Raw genomic sequence first — 8,400 nt, forward strand, 5'->3', positions numbered from 1 at the left:
GAAAGTGGGGAAAAGCCTTGAAGATATGGGCACAGGGAAAGATTCCTGAATAGAACAGCAATGGCTTGTGCTGTAAGATCGAGAATTGACAAATGGGACCTCATGAAACTGCAAAGCTTCTGCAAGGCAAAAGACACCATCAATAAGCCAAAAAGACCACCAACAGATTGGGAAAGGATCTTTACCTATCCTAAATCAGATAGGGGACTAATATCCAATATATATAAAGAACTCAAGAAGGTGGACTCCAGAAAATCAAATAACCCCACTAAAAAATGGGGCACAGAACTGAACAAAGAATTCTCACCTGAGGAATACTGAATGGCAGAGAAGCACTTGAAAAAATGTTCAACATCCTTAATCATCAGGGAAATGCAAATCAAAACAACCCTGAGATTCCACCTCACTCCAGTCAGAATGGCTAAGTTCAAAAATTCAGGTGACAGCAGATGCTGGTGAGGATGTGGAGAAAGAGGAACACTCCTCCATTGTTGGTGGGATTGCAAGCTTGTACAACCTCTCTGGAAATCAGTCTGGCGGTTCCTTAGAAAATTGGATGTAGTACTACTGGAGGATCCAGCAATACCTCTCCTGGGCATATATCCAGAAGATGTCCCAACTGGTAAGAAGGACACATGCTCCACTATGTTCATAGCAGCCTTATTTATAATAGCCAGAACCTGGAAAGAACCCAGATGCCCCTCAACAGAGGAATGGATACAGAAATTTGGTACATTTACACAATGGAGTACTATTCAGCTATGAAAAAGAATGAATTTATGAAATTCATAGCCAAATGGATGGACCTGGAGGGCATCATCCTGAGTGAGGTAACACAATCACAAAGGAACTCACACAATATATACTCACTGAAAAGTGGATATTAGCCCAAAACTTAGGATACCCAAGATATAAGATACAGTTTGCTAAACACATGAAACTCAAGAAGAATGAAGACTGAAGTGTGGACACTATGCCCCTCCTTAGAATTGGGAACAGAACCCCCATGGAAGGAGTTACAGAGACAAAGTTTGGAGCTGTGACGAGAGGATGGACCATCTAGAGACTGCCATATCCAGAGATCCATCCCATGATCAGCATCCAAACTCTGACACCATTGCATTCACTAGCAATATTTTGCTGAAAGGACCCAGATATAGCTGTCTCTTGTGAGACTATGCCGGGGCCTGGCAAACACAGAAGTGGATGCTCACAGTCAGTTAGTGAATGGATCACAGGGTCCCCAATGGAGGAGCTGGAGAAAGTACCCAAGGAGCTGAAGGGATTCGCAACCCTATGGGTGGAACAACATTATGATCTAACCAGTACCCCAGAGCTCTTGACTCTAGCTGTATATGTATCAAAAGATGGCCTAGTCGGCCATCACTGGAAAGAGAGGCCCACTGGACATGCAAACTTTATATGCCCCAGTACAGGGGAATGCCAGGGCCAAAAAAATGGGAATGGGTGGGTAGGGAATTGGGGGGGGGGAGGGTATGGGGGACTTTTGGGATAGCATTGGAAATGTAATTGAGGAAAAGATGTAATAAAAATATATTAAAAAAAAAGAAAGTTTTTGGAAGTACTAAGAATGACATGCTTCTCAAATTTCAGTGGGCCTCACTAGGAGGAAAAATACTTGAATTAAATCAGTGTGTGTTGTGTGTGTGTTAAATCTATATATAATGAATAAAACAGACTGAGAATTTATATGTATACTCCTTCCTCATACAGCTGAAAATACAGTGAATATAAATGTCAGATTTTTTTCTATGTACTTAGTATGAGATATCTGTATGACATTCTTTATATCACACTTAGCATGACAACATTCCTATGCTGTTAATGCTATTAATATGTGTCCTTTGGCAGGTATCAAAAAGAAATTTTCCTATATATTTATATAATCAAATTAATACACCAAATTTTAAAATCAATAAAATCATTCTATATAACATCAATCCAATGTAAAATTGAAAATAAATTTATTCTATATTTTAATCACATTTAGATCTTTGGAATCGCATGCGGTAGGACATGACTTATCTATCATCTTGGAGAAACTTGTAAACCCAAAGTTCTTGAACAATCCATTGCACACAATAAGCACAGCACTGAGCCAACACACTGGTGTAGTATGAGTGTGGTGTTGATAGCTTACACAACTTCACTCTTTTAATCTGTGCATCATTTTAATAAATTACATCCAAAAAGCAGTAGTTTCTTATTATATCAGAAGAAAAATGAGTAACCTTATCTTCCCATTGAAAATTTGCCTTTACAAAAAGTCAAGAAGACTGAATACCCAATCACTAAGCAACAAAGATGGTAGAAACCGCTATGATGCTAGAATTTTCCAGAAGGGACAAATGAGTTACAAACAATAGAATTTCTTTGAAATATCAGTACTAGACATAGGAGACATAGGAAGGGAACAGACCAATACCCTCATAAGTCTAAAGAATACTCTCTTTTGCTTACTAGAGTTGTAAGTATATATATATATATATATATATATATATATATATATATATATATATATGAGTGTATATGTATATATGTATATGTGTGCGTGTATATATATATATGCAGCAGGAAACTCGAGGTTGAAAAAAAGTTTTCAAGCCTGTCATTGAAATATGCCTCACCAACACCTTTCCTCGATGCTTCCAGAGTGTGCAGTCCATCAATCTAGAGTTATAAACAATGATGACAGCAACAATAAGATATATGGTCCAGGAAGGTAGACCTAAATATTGGAGAGCAGAGAGTCCCAAACACATAAGTCATGCCCAGAGAGTAACTAGGCTACTTGGAACTGCAGAAGACAGACCTGCCAGAAGATGTTACCGAGAAACAAAAGACACTGAGAGATTTTAATTCTTGGTGTTTAGGAAAATCAGGTTAGTAATCTGTGGCTCCTTTACATGCTTTATAAAATAGATGCAGCAGGGCGTGGTGGCACATGCCTTTAATCCCAGCACTCAGGAGGCAGAGGCAGACGGATTTCTGAGTTCGAGGCCAGCCTGGTCTACACAGTGAGTTCCAGGACAGCCAGAGCTATACAGAGAAACCCTGTCTCGAAAAAAATAAAATAAATAAATAAATAAATAAATAAATAAATAAATAAATAAATAAAATGAAATAAAATAGATGCATGTGAAGCTAGGGAAACAACTCAATGGTTTAGAGTATGTTATGTTGTTATGTTCTTCCAGAGTACCTGCATCTGGTGGCTCACAACTACCTGTGACACCAGCTCCAGGGGGCTCAGTGCCCTCTTCTGGTTTCAGAGGGCACTTGCAAAAAAATGGCCTACACTCACACAGGTGTAGGCACACGGAAAAAAATAAAATTAAAGTTAAAAATCTTAAAAATAAAAATAAAAACAAAGCCACTGTACAAGATGCATCTTAAATATTGTACACTCTGGTCCAGCAGAGAGCAATGTCCTAGCATCGAATTAAAACAAAAACAAAAACAAAAAAAACAACTAGCTTTATTTGACTAAAGATAAGTTATGGTAGTTATGTTGAAAAATCTATGGAGTAAAGGGACTAAAGTCAGTCAACAATAGGATCTAATATTCCACCTGATAAATCAAAGAGAAGGAAACATTCTTGTGCAGAGGTAAATTCCAAATGTCTCAGTTCAGAGTTAGCGTTTCCTCTAGTTAGTGACAGAGGGAAAAGTGGTATAGTAAGGAATGTTTTTTTGTTTGTTTGTTTTGTTTGTTTGTTTGTTTTTGTTTTTTTAAGATTTGTTAGCTCAAGTCAGCGTAATTCTATGAAAAATGTCACTTTGATTAACATTTTAAAATTGATTTAAATTTATGATGTTCTGATTGTAAGAATCCCACAAGAACTGAATTAGGTGAGCACGATACAACCCAGTGAAAACTTCATTGTCTTAGATATTTTAAATTATTACAGCTTTCACAAAAGTTCTTTATATCAATCCTACTTGGCTGTAGATATTTTGAGGACAATGTTTATTCATCACAGTGTGTTCTGTGTGATTATCTGTGTGTTTGATGCCCAGGTTTATCCATCACAGTTTGTTTTGTGTGATTATCTGTGTCTCTGATGCCTCAGCAATAGTTATGAGGAGAGATTTAAGATTTATACCTTCATGTGTAAATGTCAGAATGGCTGAGGTAGATTCAAAAGCAGAGTTCATAGGAGGAGTAAGTTTGAAATGCAAGTGAGGTTAATAAGAAGCTTAGAATATGGACAGGACAAAGGAAAACAGAAAAGGGAATCTGCAGTGTTCTCTGGATTCAGCCATAGGAGACATTCCACCTCAAAAAGATGTAGAAGAAGAAGGGAGAAACCACAACAGCTAGGTCAAAAGACATCAATGTGATATATTTCACCTTAATATTCAGAAGACTCTCCCCTAAGCAGCAATATTTTAGTAATCTAGGATTGTCTGCTTTAGTAAGAATCCATTCATATTAATTGGTTTTAAGAGAACATTTACATAATATGATAAATGCCATTCATTATCTGTATGTTGAATCTATAAACCAAAGCATGGAAGACTCAGTTATAATTTATTTTTAAATCAAGCTTTGACATTTACAATCTTTTCTGTAACTATAATTAACAGATTTCATAGGAGATGAAAGAGCCTCGGTAAATTTCGTAAATTCTTTATCTTTTCCAGCAGATACAATAAATCCTGTCTAAATACTCATACTTTATTTCTTGATTTATCAGCTCTAAAGCTATGATGTAAACAATAAAACTAATGTTAAGTGATTACCTCGTGGTAGTGGGTCTAGAGATAGGAATACTAGAAATTGAAATTTGTATATTTTTCTGTATTATTAGGGTAGTCAACCAATGTAGCCAAGAGCTATTATGGAAGACATGTGAGTATTCCATGGCCTGCAAGTGTGCTCTTCCTTCAGGACAGATGAAGCCATTGCTATTCTGAAGTAGAGCAATTATGGTTATATTTATAAGACCCTCAGAAGATCTGAAACAAGGCCTATTATTATCATTCCAATGCAAACAGAGAGGAGACAGCTGCAGCAGACTTTGGGACACCCTTATCAGTCCCCACCCCTCCCTGGAGTTACATAGGTATTTAGCAATCCATTAGGATAGGGCTTTTCAGAAACATAGCTGCTAGAAATATGCCCAGAAGGCATCCCCATGCCATAGCTTCCCATGGATTGCCTATTCTGTGGGTGGACTCATCTGTGATACAGTTGTCTGTCAGTTGTCCAATAGACTTCCCATAGTGTAGCGGTTTTTGAATTGGCAATCCTCCTATAAGTGAGTCCAAGAAACACTGGCTCACCAAAGCAGAACATGTAATCTTCTTTCTGGTCTGTTGGTACCCTTTTTGGGGGGCAAATAGACATTTCTCTAATCCTCTCCAGGATAAGTTATGACACGAGGGCATGGACAACTTAATCTGCTCCTTATCTCCAAACTGTTAGGAGTTTTTCAAATTCTCCCAGTATTTTTGTCATCTTAGTCAGAGACACATAAAAGAAGTAAAAGAAAGACAAAAACCCTAGACCTATCTTTATTTAAACCCAGGGTGGAAAAATAATTTAATGACTTGTTTATGAAGTGTTCAGAGTATTTCAATAATTATACCTGATGGGAACTCAATAAACTTAATTTAAAAAAATTCATATGAGGTTTAATGTTCACATATTTGTTGTGACCCATGTGTTCCATGCCTGTTACTCTTTGAAAAGGTAATTAGACACATTATAGGTGGGTGAGAATAAAGTACATGGTTTATAATGCAACTGGCCAGAGAGGAAGGAGCATAGGCCAGTGTGAAATTACAGTGGACTACTACATAGCTGGCAAGCATGGGCATACCCTCTCTCCAATCATAGAAACCTGTGAAGCTCCTGTGGAGAATAGCTTTCTTTCTCCTTTTAGTGATGGGAATGTAGTCATTATATAATATAATCATGGCAGCTCTTAAGTCCTCTGAGAATGAGGATGCTATAGACACAGGCAGGCTCACATCCAACCACAGTAAAATGCTTTAGATTCCAGCTATAAAGATAACTATTCTGTCCATGAAGAACAAAGCATGGGCTGAGAATGCTGCCTGCCAGCTACCTCATTACCCAGGAAGGCTCCCTGCTTCAAGAGAATTGAGTCAGGAATACTTTATGAATGGAGGCTTACTTTTCTCATGTAAGAACTGAAGAGGTGAGCTAGCTATCGATGATCCCTGGCTTCTTAGTTGTGTCTCTTTAATATGTTGGATTTGGCCCATGGGCTCTCAATTTGTGAAAATAGATACCTTCCAGGTAGCTTACTTGCTTTCCAGGCAGATGAAAATGGGCTAGGCAATGGCTGTGCTTCCTCTGCTGAGAAGCAGACTTTCTAATGAAAAGGCCTGGATTCTTCCTCAGCTTATTTGCTGAAACTGAGTCACAGCCTCCATCTTCCTCTCTGCACTTACATTAATCTGAGGAAATTGGTCTGTGGCTGGTTGACACAAACCACAGTTCATTAACTGGGGTCAGATCCTAACTTCCCACTCATGGCTCATAGATTACCGTTCACTCAGTGAGGGGTGGATACTTACGAGGCCAAAGGCTGTGACAAGGTAGCATCCTGTCCTCTGGATCTCACTATTCTCCCTAAGGCTGATGAGCAAGCACCTTATGGTATAAAAATGCTCTGAATGTCTGTGCCTGACTTTACCTTATCCATTCTGCTTCACAGGTAAGGGTCCATAAATAAATCTCTCCGAATGATTTGTCTTGATCTACTTATTAACACAGAATGACATTTGAGAAGGAAAATCATGTGGTTGACAGCTAGTCAAGACTGACACAGTTTCCTGAAGTGAGCTGGCAGGGTCTGAGGCAGAACACAGGAAGAGGAGTCAGGTGAGACTGCAGGTGAGTGCAGGAGACAATCTTTTCTTCTCCCTGAGTGGAAATGGACAACTACTATAGCCTATCAGTGCTGACTTATAGACCTTATAGACAGGAAGGGTAGCAGGGAGTCTGTGCAAGTGCTTTAATTAGCATTGCTTTGGAAAGACAGCTGATATTATCTGATAATAGAGAAACACAGAGAAAGAAATGTGCTTATTTGATATAATTGCCCCGTATATCTGCCACTAGATCAATTGCAGTTTGCTGACAGTGAATCTCTTTCATGATCTAATAGCCACCTGCTATAACTTTATATGTAAAGTCAATGAGCTTCCAGTATTTGAATTGTGAGCTTTCAAGAGTCCCATATGTGATTTTTTTTCATTACATTAACTTATAAGGAGAGAGATAGAGTTTTTATAATGTAGGGTAAGTGTGGTCTTGCTTTCTGATGGAGTTTCAACAATAGGAGAAGTTTATTACACCCTCCAGCTACATCCCTATCAGAGATGGTATAGTAATGAGAATTTTAATACTTATTAACCTCATGAATTTTGCAAACTGATAAAATTGAAAGAAGAAACATCTACCATGCATTGCTGAGCCTTTATCTAGTGGCTCTGTGCCCAGTATGTTAAGGATATTATTGTTCTACCACTGAAAAGTTAAAGAATAATTTTGAGATATTACTTTCTTTTTTGACACAAATCTTTCTATAAAGTCTTGATCTTCTCATCCAACTTGGATCTTGCAACAAAGCCATACATTCCTTAAATAGCAATACACCCTGATTTTCCCATGACTAACAAATGTCTCATATTGGACAGTATGGGATCAAATGTGGGCCTGCTTATATGCATAACTTTAAACCAAAGGTATGATAGGAAGGAGCATGGGTGAAGAGTCTTGGGTATGAAGGAGAAAGCCTAGACATGGTTGTATATACTGGTTATTGATTTTTAATTTTAAATTTGGAGGCAGTTATATCTAGAGGGACATAGTATTGTTTTTGAGATTCCTTTTGGAGGTTTGTAATTATATTGATAACAGCAAGATAGTTGATAATAGATCTGTTAGTTGGTCTTGAGTGAAGATGTTGGTCAGAGATTTTATTTAGTCAGCCTTTTTCTTTATCAGAAATAGCATTCCTTATTAGAAAGACAGTAAGAGTTTACTCTGAGTTACATGTGCTGACACAATCCGGAAAAAGAGTGGGGCTCAGAGTCAAAGGTAGACAGATGAGTCCCAGAGAGCCTCGTTTTCCACCAGCAAGGCAAGACATCTTGTAATCTAAAATTCACTTCCCCCAACTCCCTCCTCTTGGTCCTCTCAAGACAGAGCAACATTTACTTAAGAAACAAGAGCTCAGATAAGAGTCAGGACAGAAAACACAAAAGGATGGAGGGCACATGAGTTGGAAGGGAAAAAATGTTTCTTCCTACTTAACTCCAATCGCCAGAGTGCTTCCCAGCTGCCAGAGCTCTGGCCCTCTATGCTCATTTCCAATTTTCCATTCTGGTTTGCTGTTG

The sequence above is a fragment of the Mus caroli genome, unplaced genomic scaffold, assembly GCF_978045245.1.
Source record: "Mus caroli unplaced genomic scaffold, Mus_caroli_1 scaffold_2, whole genome shotgun sequence".
Classification (NCBI taxonomy): domain Eukaryota; kingdom Metazoa; phylum Chordata; class Mammalia; order Rodentia; family Muridae; genus Mus; species Mus caroli.